We start from the raw sequence: 14,012 nt of genomic DNA, 5'->3' as shown, positions 1-14,012 counted from the left end.
TGGAATTTAAAGGCAGGTTTCATGACCTGTTCCAAGGGGGGCCAACCCTACATTCTTCTCTGTTTCCCCCTCATCTGCAGGTGGAATAATGTGGGGAAATCTCTGGGAGGAGATTTCCTCCCCCTTAATTTCTCTCTCAGGTTTTTATGGGAGGGGTTGATCTGACTCCTCATGAGTTTCGCAGGAGGGAGCCCCACACCTGATGCACTGCAGGAGTGATGCATCTCGGATTTGGAGGAGAGGAGTTCTCATCTGCAGACTTACCAGGTATGCAGGAAAGAGGCTCCCTCCTACAGATCTCCCAGCTTTCATGGGAGAGGCTGTTGCATCATGCTTAGCCAACTAACTCCACACGCAAACAATTCAGTGGAGTTTTGAAGCCTTTTATTACAGTAATTCTTGTTGTTCCATCTTTCTTGTTTGTAAAAGAATCTGGGACATTCCAAAAGCCAGATTTTGGAAGCTTCACAGTTAAGGACTCAGATGTGAGAAAATACCAATGTTGAGATTGTAGGGACAACCCCTGACTCTTTGCATTTATATATTATGCTGCAGTCCTTAATTACATGCTTTTGTAATATTGCTTAAATAATACCATGTTCTATCACTTCAGTCTCTCTAGTTGAGGAGCACAAATGGAACCTTGTATACCTGATTCTCCCTGGCCTTACACCTTGTGCAATCATTTGCACCTGTGCAAAGTGGGAGTAAAATGCCACCAAGTCAGAATTCTTCTTTCACTGGTGGTAGCATTTTACACCCTATTTGCATTCACTTTTCACAAGTGTAAATTTGACTCTACAAGGAAGAATCATGCCTAGGGTTGCCATCTTTCTAATGGCTGGTAACCGGATCCCTGAGGCCCCGCCCCTTCTCTGCCTGTTCCCAATGTCCCACCCCCATCACTTGCAGGGTTTGCATCAGCATTGCTAAGACTGCTTTGCCCGCCACTTGCAGGCTGCGCAGAGCCATGAGCCGCACAAGCAGTCTGGCCCTGGAGGTGGCAGCTGCTGTTGCTGCACTGCCTCCTTCCTTCCACTTAGGATTGCAACCTTTTCCATAGATCAAAAAAAAAAAAATGGATATCAGGGCTTGTCAAATGGCACCTGAACCCATAAGCTGAAACCCAGACTGTCCGGGTGAAAACTGAACAGGTGGCAATCTCATGCCCTGGGTTGTAAGGAAAATGGACCTCTGGGAAATTTTGGTCTTCATCTCAGTAATTCAGCTTTCCCGTCATTAAAATGGGAACAATGCAAACAAAAAAAAAATAAAGATGTTCTAAAGATTGATAGTGTTTGAAAAATGCTTTGAAGATTGGGGTGGAAATGGTAAAACGCTTCTTGTTTACAAATGCATTAAAAATTGTCATGACTGGACGCAGGATAAGTTTAACATGCAAAGTGATGACCTCCACATCTGATACCCCCCCCCCCCCCCAAAAAAAAACCTATGTGCTCACACAATGGAAACATTGTCAAAGATCTGTTTGTCCTCGCGAAAGTATTTCTCCATAAAGCAGCTGATTATGTTTCATTTTCTCACGGTTGCTGCTGCCGGGATATGTGTGGGCTTATTAGTGGCTATTCTAACTGGCATGATCAATTTTTATCTTTATAGTTTGCTCATTTGTACTGATGCGCTCCGTCTTTTGTGTGTTTTTCTCTCCATGTGATGAAGGTCCAGAAACCTCTTGCATGGTGATTGGCTACAGATTCTATATCCCATATTCAGATGACTCACACAGAAGGCATTTTTAATATACACCATTCCTGAGCAAGTTACAACAAAATCGTATCATAACCTCTGTGAAAGACATACACAGATCTGGTCTATAAGGCATCGGTTTCTGGTGTTTGTATCTTGTTTTGTTCCCTTTGCTGAAAGATTCAGTTCAGTCTTAAAAGCTAAAGCTACATTGGTCAAATGTGGGTGTCTATGGGTAGACACCTAAATTAGTGACCTGATTTTCAGAAGTGCTGAGCACTCCCACGTTCCATCAAAGTTATAACTCACTGCTCAGCATCTCTGAAAATTTAACCGCTTTTATTTAGATTCCTAAACATGGACTTAGAGGCATAACTTTAGGCACCTAGATTGAAAATTTTGGCCTGAATAAATTGGCAAGTGGTCACTGCCCATTGTGTGAAATATGATCTCTGAAATCCAGAAACTTATTTTTCTTTCTGTTCCTCTGAAAGTCCAAGGCTGTTTGGAAAAGTATTACCCAACATAGTGAAGTAACAGCCACAATTCTCTAGAGTCCATCTTAGTTAACTACACATTCTATCAACATGAAGGGATCATATTGCATTGCAGCTGAGTATTCTTATAACAGTCCTGAATCCATTTGTTTAAAGAAAGTAGCTGAACACTAGGTGAAATGTTAAGCACCCCGCATGTTTGATGAACAATACCATTCAGACCAATAATGGCTAATTTTCCCCTTATGTCATTTCCTATCTAGTGTCGGATCTGATTTCCTGAACTACATTGAGACTTGTTGCCTAAAAATCTTCTTCAAATCCAAAATAATTTTTAAAAAATGCTACCCCAATCCTCCTGGTTTATTTCTTCCCCAAAGAAATAAGCTCCTCTTGGGAGGAATAGTTTAGCAACCATATCTCCTCTTTTCCAAGCAGAAGTCAGAATGTTGGTTCTGGGTTTTTAATTTTTATTTTAATCTTGTATCTTTTATTTCTGTTACACTAAAGATCAGGAATGAAATCTTGGCACCCGTAAGGTCAGTGGTAGTTTGCCATTGACTTCAGTGAGGCCAAGATTTCACCTGAGGCTTCCATTAGATTGCACTTTGGGGAGCAACATGGTCCCTGATTCATAGTCTTATCTTGAGGGCACATTCTTCTTATAAAATTCCTTCTTACTTGATACTCATTGTTTACCTAATTTTTGCTGCTTCATGTGAGAAAAGTGAACCATTCACATTCCTTTCCACTGACATTTTATACAATCCTCTATTTTTTTAACAGCACTCTGAGGAGCTCTTTTCTTCTTTTTCTTTTTCTTTGCAACTGAGAAGCATATCATTCTGACCATCATGGGCCAGATTTGTTCTTGGTATAACCAGGTGCACTTCTGTTGAAGTCAGAGGATTTCTGGTAACAATTTTAATTACTTTTTAAAAATTTTGTTGAGCTCTGAGGAGTAATATTGATGGGCACATAAACACTAAGATGATAAGAATATTATCAATGTTTGTACTATCATAATCCTTGGAGGCCCCAACTCCAGCCAGAGCACCATTGTACAAACATACCGTGAAAAGCAGTATACTGTGCCCAGTATTTTATTAAGCTCTACGTTCTCAAAATTCCCTTCACAGAAATGTCTTATATAGTCAATGTTTATATTGTATAATTGAATAAATTCTACATGATTATATATTTTTACATATTAATACATTGGTTTAGTTGTTTTGCATATACTTGTTGGCAGTATTGTGAATGCAGTAGGACCTCAGAGTTACAAACGCCTCAGGAATGGAGGTTGTTTGTAACTCTGAACAAAACATTATGGGTTTTCTTTCAAAAGTTTACAACTGATTGACTCAATACAACTTTGAAACTTTACGATGCAGAAGAAAAATGCTGCTTTTAACTATCTTAATTGAAATTAAACAAGCACTGAAACAGTTTCCTTACCTTGTCAAATTTTTTTTTAAACTTTCCCTTTATTTTTTAGTAGTTTACATTTCACGCAGTTCTGTACTGTATTTTTATTATTTATTTATTTATTTTTATTTATTGGTGGTGGTTTCTGCTGCTGCCTGATTGCATACTTCTGGTTCCAAATCAGGTTTGTGGTAGACCGGTTAGTTTCTAACTCTGGTGTTTGTAACTCTGAGGTTCTATTGTACTCATCCTTCTTTTACCTAAAAGAGTTGATAGAATTATTAAGTTCCTAGTTCAATTTTTATTCTATAGCAGACACACCTTGGTATTTCTTGTCTTGGTTATGATGTATTGATTATGATGTACTGTTCCTTCCATGTGTGGCAGAGGATGTAAATACTCTTGTGGTGGAAATATAAATAATAATCATCTTCCCCTTTTCCCAGCTAGCTGGGTTCAGGTTGCCAGATCAGTCTTTTCCAGGCTTTTCATTGTATCCTCCTATACACAGTCTATCCATTGTTTTCTTGGCTGTCCTCTTGTTCTTTGTCGGTGAACTCTAGTCTCAAATGTCTCCCTAATGGGATTCCCTTCATCCATCCTTCGTATATGCCCATACTCATCTCAGCCTCCTCTCCTGCAGCCTCTCTCTGATGCCACAGACCTTGGTCTCACTCCTGATTACATCATTCTGCCTGAGGTCCAGTAAAGTCACCCCTCTCACTGCCATCAAACATCTCATTTCAATAGTTTCAAGTCTTCTCAAGCACCTCTCTTTGGTTACCCTCGTCTCAGATCCATACAGAAAAGCTGGTCTTACCATGGTTTTGTATAGTTGTCCCTGAAGTAGTTCAGCATCCACTTATCACAAATCACTCATCGTGCACCAGGCTTCCGTCACACTCAACAGCCTTGCTTGCAATTCTGTCAATTTTTCCATTCGCTGCTAAGCAGCCTCCAAGGTTCTTAAATGCAGAAACCTGATGTAGGTACTGGTTCTTGATGCTGGTATTCATGTGTCTTGGTTCCACACATGACACCCATGTGACTTCAGTATTTTCTTTATTCATTTTAACACCATATTTTCTTAGTTCGTTGTTCCAGTTATCAATTGCCTGGACCAAATCTGCTTATTTCCTAAACTGGGTTCCACTGTTCGGCGGATGCAACTATGATAGTGGAAAATATAAATGGTAATGTATTTTTCTAAAGGTGAACAAAAGTCTGATTTGCATCAGGTACTTACTGCAAATGAAAAACTTTTGAAATAAAGTAAATTTGTGTCAGTGCCTGTGAATAGTAGAAGATCATTGCAATAACCAAGAAAATGGTAGCACTGTACCCAGTAGGAAATATATATGTATGTTTGTTCAATAACTAACTCCCTGAGGACTCTTCTTGTACAGTATGCATCACTGATAAAGTTGCATTCCTGTTGAATGTATATTAATTGCAATGTGGTTAACTAGGACTGAGGAATTATTCAATGCAGCCTTCCATCCTGGTGTTCTCATGTTGTGATGATATTTTCATATCAAAGTGAGGATGCTGAGCCAAGGTGTTATCATGTTATGTTGCAACATGCTGAAATGACATCACAACACTGGGTCAGAAACATCCTGACAGCGTGACAATGGAGCCAGTCCCACTGGACCTACTCACAAATGAGGCAACGCTACACGACTGCAGAATGGGGCCTGAGTGATCGAAGAGAATAGTAGGGAATTTAAACGATTATCACATTAGGGAAAACATTACAATTATTCCTTTAAAAATCTGTTTATTTTCTGTGTATGTATTAATGAATTTAGTTTTTGTTAACAGCAGCTCTGGAGATAGAAGGTTATGGAACTGTATACAATAGAGACTAGAAAGTCCTATTAATTCATCTTATTCAGTCTCTGGGACCAATACAATATTGTTCCCTATCGTGTGTTTCCCAATTCCATTGTTGATCCATAGAATAGGAACACTATGGGCAATAGCATTGCCAGCTTTTCTACAATTTCCCATTATCATTTGTTAGTCACCAATTATTTATATATATATATCTGTCTCCTGGGAACTTCCCTGTGTTTTTCACATTAGCTCTTATCCCTTTTGCTTGCTGTCAGACTTTAGAATTTTGAAGCATGCTCTCTCGCACAACTCCTCTTCAGACTTGATCTTGCACGGAAACGAATGGTGCTGAATTTGTGACATTACGTTCCATGGCAACAGAATATGATATCATAAACACTGGATTATGAATTCATTGCAGGAACAAGACAGAAGAACAGCTGCATTGTAAAGGAGAACTCTTAGTCCAATACTGATTTCCACAACAGTGAAGCAAATGCAGATAATTACTGACAAAATAAATGGCATAAATACTTTCTTCCTTTGTGCTGTATTGTGAAAGTCCCTCTTAAGGTCATCATGCTCTTCTGTTCCTGCAGCATGAACAGGGATCTCTTGACTACAGAAATGCCATTGCAGAGCACTTGGAAGGATTAATGGTTTGCCTTTTACTAATATGTTTCACTACAAAGGACCTGCTCTAAAAATGTTCTCTAGTTCCCTTGTCAAAACCAGTTAAATTCGGTTTAGAAAGAGAGTGCTAGAACTGCATTTCTATACTCTGTGCCCTCCTATTGCTTTTTTAGGCTGCTAGTGTAGTTTGCATTATTCAAATCTAGCAAAATGAGATCTGTTTCCCCAGAATAGCCATTGGTAAAACTTTTTCACAATCCCGTGTTGATAGCAGTTCGTAAAGCTAGAATATTGCATTGCATTGTGCAAATTGGCATTCTGGGTCTAATCTGGCTTGCCTTACTTACACAGATACTTCCCTTCAGTTTAATGAAACCACTCATGAAAGTAGAAGAGCCAGCTGGATTTGATCCTGCACAGTATCCCATCCCACAGGAGTACATGGTAATTTAGTGTTGTTGAAATATAGAGCTTTAAAATAATAAAAAAGCACTAATTGAGCACACAGTTTTTTCTTGGAAAATGAACAGTTTTCCTACCAAGCTTTTAAAGTTTAAGACGACACAAAACAGATGCCATGGTATTATTACACAATATGACATAGTGCATTCTCCTGGGGAATCGGTTCAAGAGTCACAGATGCAATAAAATTCTTAGAAAAGTTTTGTTAAGATGTTGAAATGAGACACTAAAACAAACGCTTTTCAAAATCAAAATAGCAAAAACCTCAGTTTTGCCCTGATTTCTCAACATTTCAGATCCAGTATTACTTTCCTTTTTAGTTTTACATAGTTCAGCTGAAAAACTGTATATACTACTAACTAAAGACATCATTTTTGGAAAATGTCTGTTTTCTTTGTCAACATGTATAAAATGTTAGATGGCTTAGTGATAGCTCTTTGCAGAGCTTAAAAATTATTGAACATTTATTAGCCTGAAGGAAAAGAACCATGCAGACTCCTCTTCATTACTGCTACCACAGAGCTATGTGCCCTGCAATGTAAAGGAACTAAACAGTTATGCAATATACTTTAATCAGCTGTCTAATTTTTTTTAATGATCTCCAATGCTTTTGTTTATATACCTTCTTTCCCTTCCTGACTTCACCCTACTTTAAAAAAAAAATATTCTCAGAGTGTATCTTTTTTCTAAAAAGAACGAGGAGTACTTGTGGCACCTTAGAGACTAACAAATTCATTTGGGCATAAGCTTTTGTGGGCTAAAACCCACTTCATTGGATGCATGCAGTGGAAAATACAATAGGAAGATATATATATATACAGAGAACCTCAAAAATTGGGGGTTGCCATACCAATTCTAACAAGACTAATCAATTAAGGTGGGTTATTATCAGTAGGAGAAAAAAAACTTTTGTAGTGATAATCAAGATGGCCCATTTCAAACAGTTGACAAGAAGGTGTGAGTAACAGTAGGGGGAAGATTAGCATGGGAAAATAGTTTCTAGTTTGTGTAATCTGTTCCTTCCTTTCTCTTCCCCTCCATCCTCATGCATTGTCTTCTATACCTCCTTCTCTCCAGGCCTGGATAAAATAATGGTGGGGCCTTGTGCCCTATGGAAATTGGAGCCCCCTACCTTCTGTAAACTAGGTTGCAAAGTGCTCCTACCCCTTACAGACTCCAGAATGGCCCTCTCTCTTCACTCCCACACAGATCCTCAAATGGCCCCCCCACCTCATGTATGCCCCAACAACCCTCCACCAGCCCCCCACTTGTCCTCAGAACCCCCACACACACCTCAGGAGCCCTGATGTACATTCCACTCACTATAGCCCTCAACACCTCAGCTGCACCCAACCCATCCCCAGCATCCTAGTGTGACATACTAGTGTACAGTCCAGATACTGTGTCACTGCTGCCCTGCACCTTGGGTGCCTTACAATGCCTTGCTAAAATAGCTCCACCTGGGCCACTCACAAACCGTCTGCCAGCACGCAAGCCCCACCCTGAGTGTCTGTGTATAACTGCAGCTTGTCGGTCACACCCTAGCTCTCACCAGCCTGGGCTATACTGCAAGGAGACGCCAACACAACCCCAGTCCCAGATATTCCCCCAGAAATGTATGTCCTGTACTGCCCAGCCCTGTATTGGACAATAGAGGTTATATTACATCTGTTATTTCTTTAATAGAAATATTATGCACACAAGTAGGCCCCTCCAATGAAGTTTTCCAGACACTTCAATTTAAACACACTGGATTAGATAAAACTATAAAGTTGATTAACTACAGAGAGAGATTTTAAGTGAGTACAAGTAATGAGGCATAAAAGTCAGAAGTGGTTACAAGAAAAATAAAGATAAAACACTACTTGTGCCTAACTTAACATAAAAAGAAAAGGAGTACTTGTGGCACCTTAGAGACTAACAAATTTATTAGAGCATAAGCTTTCGTGAGCTACAGCTCACTTCATCGGATGCATTTGGTGGAAAAAATGCATCCGATGAAGTGAGCTGTAGCTCACGAAAGCTTATGCTCTAATAAATTTGTTAGTCTCTAAGGTGCCACAAGTACTCCTTTTCTTTTTGCGAATACAGACTAACACGGCTGCTACTCTGAAACCTAACTTAACATACTATGTTAAATTTGAAGCAAGGTTTTCTCACCACATTCTTTCAGTAGTCTTACTGACCACCCTTCTTAGGTCAGGACCTCTTCTCCTAGAGTCCAGTGAAGGCTTCTGTTGTTGCTTCAGGTGCAGTGAATGTGATGGGGAAGGGAAAAGAGAGGAGTCTCTTGGGGTATATGTCCCTTCTTTTTAGAGTCCTGTCAACCTTAGTGAAACATTTCCAGCTGGGAGCAAGCAGTCTGTGTGGATGGGAACTCCAAACTATTTCTTCAGTGAGTGGCGTTGCAATGTTGCAGCACCACTCAGTGGGTATTTTTCCAGTGGTAGGGGGAGGGACTGAGATGGGGGCCCTATGCAAGTGCACATTGGTTAATCCAGTCCTGCTCCTCCCAAAGTCACTCTCTCACAACTCTTATTCTTGTATCAGCTTATCCCATCTCTCTCCTTCACCCTTACTCTCTCCAACAACCTACCTACACACACACACCCCTACCTATTTGGTCACAGACATCAACCCCCCATGCATAGGGTGTGAAAAGTTTTCCAGACACTTAATGGCCAGAGAAGTAAATTAAAATGACTACTATAGATAAGTGACCCCACTGACCACAGGTATTGCTCAGGAAAGAAGCCAAGTCACCTTCTCCACTGCCAGCCATAGATGAGAAAGGAGAGTGTGCTGCTGTCCCTGAGCCCCGCTCAATGATTCCAATTTTTTGTGATCTCCAGCTATTAGGACTCTGGTAAATTTGAAGACTCCCATCCCCCTTGGCTGCTGGAAGAGAACATTCTCTGTGTGTGTCTCCTTAATCATCCCCAGACCCTCCGGGCTACTGCAAGCCTGGTGGGAGTTGGGTCTCTGCTAATTTACCCTTCCCCAACCTCCATTTTGGGTTATATACTACACAGTGCATAGCTCCAGTACTTCAGCTGCTGGTCAAAACTTCCCAAGCAACAGCAGAGTGAAAATGATGTGCTTTGTGTCAGTTTTGTTGCTGCATGTAGTGTTCTGACCAACTGCAGTAAAATCTGACAAGATTATGTTCAGTTTTTGCACTAATGCATCTTGCCAAAGCTCTGAACTAAGTTGTGGCACTGGAGCTGTCTGACTGCAGACCCAGCCAGGCATACTTGCATTGGTTTACATTTTTTCTTAGTCAGCCTGGGCAAGTGGATGTTTGATGCTGTAGTGCTCTGCTCTGCATTATAAGCTGTCATAAATATAAAGGGAAGGGTAAACATCTTTAAATCCCTCCTGGCCAGAGGAAAAACCCTTTCACCTGTAAAGGGTTAAGAAGCTAAGATAACCTCGCTGGCACCTGACTAAAATGACCAATGAGGAGACACGATACTTTCAAAGCTGGGGGGGAACAAAGGGTTCTCTCTGACTGTGTGATGCTTTTGCCGGGACCAGAGCAGGAATGCAGGTCAGAACTCCTGTAAAAAGTCAGTAAGCAATCTAGTTAGATATGTGTTAGATTCTGTTTTGTTTAAATGGTTGATAAAATAAGTTGTGCTTAATGGAATGTATATTCCTGTTTTTGTGTCTTTTTGTAACTTAAGGTTTTGCCTAGAGGGATTCTCTATGTTTTGAATCTGATTACCCTGTAAGGTATTTACCATCCTGATTTTACAGAGGTGATTCTTTTACTTTTCTTTAATTAAAATTCTTCTTTTTAAGAACCTGATTGCTTTTTCCTTGTTTTTAAGATCCAAGGGTTTGGGTCTGTGCTCACCTATGCAAATTGGTGAGGATTTTTATCAAGCCTTCCCTAGGAAAGGGGGTGTAGGGCTTAGGGGGATGGGGGGGGGGAGGTGGCTTCCAATCAGGCTCTTTCCTGGTTATATTTTGTTAGATGCTTCGTAGTGGCAGCAATAAGGTCTAAGGACAAAAGGTAAAATAGTTTGTACCTTGGGGAAGTTTTATCATAAGCTGGTAAAAATAAGCTTAGGGGTTTTTTCATGCAGGTCCCCCCGTTTGTACCCTAGAGTTCAGAGTGGGGAAGGAACCTTGATATGGTGGTGGCGGTGGGATTAACTTGAAATCATCTTGAGATTTTTTTTTTTTAACTAGAAGCACAGATTTTAAAAGGAAATACTTTTTCTTCTATTGGGCTGCTGGAAAGCAGATTTTAAGCTGAAAGCAGTTAGAGGGGTTTTTTTGTCTCTGCTTGGGAGCCAGAGCAGAGACAAAAGGGGATTTTCTTTTGTGAGCTGGAGTTTTCTCTACCTAAAGGCAGGGTAGTTAACCTCCTGCAGGGAAATTCACAACTCTTCACAGACCTGAAATTCTTTTTACCTAAGAGCAACTAGAGGGGTTTTCTGTCTATTTGCCTGGAGACAAAGGTGTTAGGGGTTTTTTTAAAGATTTTTCTGTCAATTTTTCTGAAAGCTGACAATCACTTTCAGAGAACATAAGTATTGGTTACAGCACAACCTATATATGTATGTGTGTATGTATATGTGTAATATTTTTTGACAAGCCAAGTTTTGTTTGTTTTGTTTTATTTCTAACTCTCGGATGTAAAGTTAGTTAAAAACAGAGAGGCAAACATGACAGAGCCCAAGGCAGAAACAGCCAAAGAGACTGCTCACAGGAGAGCTATGGAGGAGAGGGAAAAAGAGAGGAAGCATGAACTGGTGTTGAAGAAGGTAAGGGTTGAATGGAATCTACTGGATAACCCTAACCATCCTTCCCCAACAATCCACAAATGGGAGCGACTATGTCCACAGTATGATGAATCCAGTGATATTGCTGAATATTTTCTCACCTTTGAGAGACTGCACTCTCCATAAAATTCCTGAAGCTCACAAGATGACCACACTGGTTGCAAAATTAACTGGAAGAGCTCAGGACATATTCAATAAGATGCCTATTGGTGAGGCTTCTAACTATAATAAATTCAAGGATTTGGTTTTAAAGCAATTTCGAATTATATCTGAAACACAGAGTAAAATTTCGAACCTTTAAGAGAGGGACTAAGTAATGTGGCTTATCTAAACCAGATGAAGGATCTGTTAGGTAAATGGGCCCAAGGAAGGGGCATCACTAGCTTTGACCGAATGTGTGATTTGATAGCTCGGGAGCAATTCCTGAATATATCCAAGGAGGAAATAAAACCGTGTTTATAGGATAAGGAAATGGACTCAGCAGAAAGTCTTGCTTATGATGATGATCAATATGAGCAGTCCCAGACCGCCAGAGAGGTGGGGCAAGCCAGAACAAAACAGGTGGAGGGAGGAGAGAGGAACAACCCTGGTTGCAGGTGGAGCAGATACCAGAAGGTACATCCTCAGACCACACCCTACTACTGGGGGCAGCCCAAGGCCCCAACTACACACCAAGGAATACTTCAGACACCTTATTATCCTGCCACACCATGCTCCAGTGACCTGTCAGCTGGACAATGTTTTAAATGTAATGATCCGGGGCATGTGAAGAACCCCAAGAACCCCAACCAATTACAGTTCATTGCACAGGAATCACACCAGAGGTCCTCAGGCCCAGATACCTCTCAGATACCCTCGGAGCGGAGGGAAACTGTGAATGTGGGCGGGAAGAAGGTCACCACGTGGAGGGACACCGGAGCGCAAGTGTTAGCTATCCAAATTTGTACCTTGGGGAAGCTTTAACCTAAGCTGGTAAAAATAAGCTTAGGGGGTTTTTCATGCAGGTACCCACATTTGTACCCTAGAGTTCAGAGTGGGGAAGGAACCTTGACATAAGCCCTTGTTTCAACTCCATCGTAGGCAATGGGAGTTGGAATGGGTCATAAGAAAGCAGGGTTCAACTCCCAATCTCTGTGTCTCATTCCCTGGGCTTTACTGAAGCACTGTGGAGGCACTATGCACGCTCTTTCAATGCATGATACTTTCTCCCCCATAATAATTGGCTAAATGCTTATGCAGTTACATAGACTGGCTTCAGAGGAAGATCCACCCAGCCTCTTAGCTGGAAAGCTAGAAGCAAAATGGGGAAAAGAGGGTGGAATATCAAGGTTCCTATAAAAATGTATAAACTTCCGAGGAATAAAATGTGCAACACAACTGGAGGTGGGAATCCCCACAAGGTTTTATGGGAGCAGAGGGCAGGGGATGTACTCCTGCACACTGCGCTCCTGGACCAGAGATCTGAATGTGGTGGGACCACAACTGATGGAAGTTTATAAACAAAACCGATCTTTTAACCATTTTATTACCAAACTCCATCCATTCAATCTGTTCAGTTTCCTTCCGTAACTGACAGGGAACCAACATAAATGAGTGCAGAGCAGAATGTTGTGCGTTGGAAATAACACTAGAATAGTACTGAAAAAATAACTTTTATTTTTTTAAAAAAAAAATCTAATATGCAAAAATAATTATGCATGACATCTGTATGATGCTATAAGGGCTGACATCGCAAAACAATTCTCTCCTAGACACAGGCTACTCTAATATTTCCCACCAAATTCCATTGCACTTATAACAGGATCATAGCTATCCCGTTTCTATTGGAGACAATGGCAAACTCCCACTGATTTAAGTGAGATTAGGATTTAGCATTAAGCCATGGTTGAAATACTGAGGGGGGGGGGGGAAAGAAAGCATCTCTCTTGCATAGACACTCTGAAATAAATAAGTCTACTAAGTGATTACACAGAGGAGTAGAAAATAATTTTATTTGCATATAAAAGGGCATCAAAATATTAATAAAGAGGGGTAAATTATACTGCATATATATATGGTAACCACAGGTGGTCAGGACTGCCTAGCCATTTCTCTCATCACATATGCAATTCAGTTTGCAGCTGCATTTTTGTCTTACAAAGTTAATTCAGTCAATTTCAGCAGTACTGAAACTTCATTAACAACTCACAGACATATCTGAAAGCAAAGTTTGCATTGCCGCTGTTGATAAATTCTGTACATAGCTGTGTGTGTGTTCTCCCTGGAGATCTTGCATTATTCTGATGGCTACAAGTCGCTAACTTTACAATTAGAATTTTTAAGCTTGAAAAGTTTATAAGACCGTGGGGATCAGAGGGAACTACTGGGGGGAAAAAGGAGTAGGGGTGGGGAAAGCATCACAATCCAAGACCCTGTACTACCCACCCACTGCAAACATGCTGCTGCAGCTACAGATAAAGCAGCAGGTGGCTCCTTGAAAACCGTTGAAAAATAGTTATTCACTCTTTAATGTTTTTTGCATCATTTCCTCGTCCTTCCTGTTTTGCTCCTCACTCTCCCTCTTCCCAAGCACATGCCTCCTGGTTCTTATCTCCCCTTCTACATGCTTCCCTGCCTCTTGCCTCCTTTTTCCCTCTGCTCCCCTGCCTGGCTG

The sequence above is a fragment of the Dermochelys coriacea genome, chromosome 1, assembly GCF_009764565.3.
Source record: "Dermochelys coriacea isolate rDerCor1 chromosome 1, rDerCor1.pri.v4, whole genome shotgun sequence".
Taxonomy (NCBI): Eukaryota; Metazoa; Chordata; order Testudines; family Dermochelyidae; genus Dermochelys; species Dermochelys coriacea.
This window is presented reverse-complemented; position numbering follows the sequence as displayed.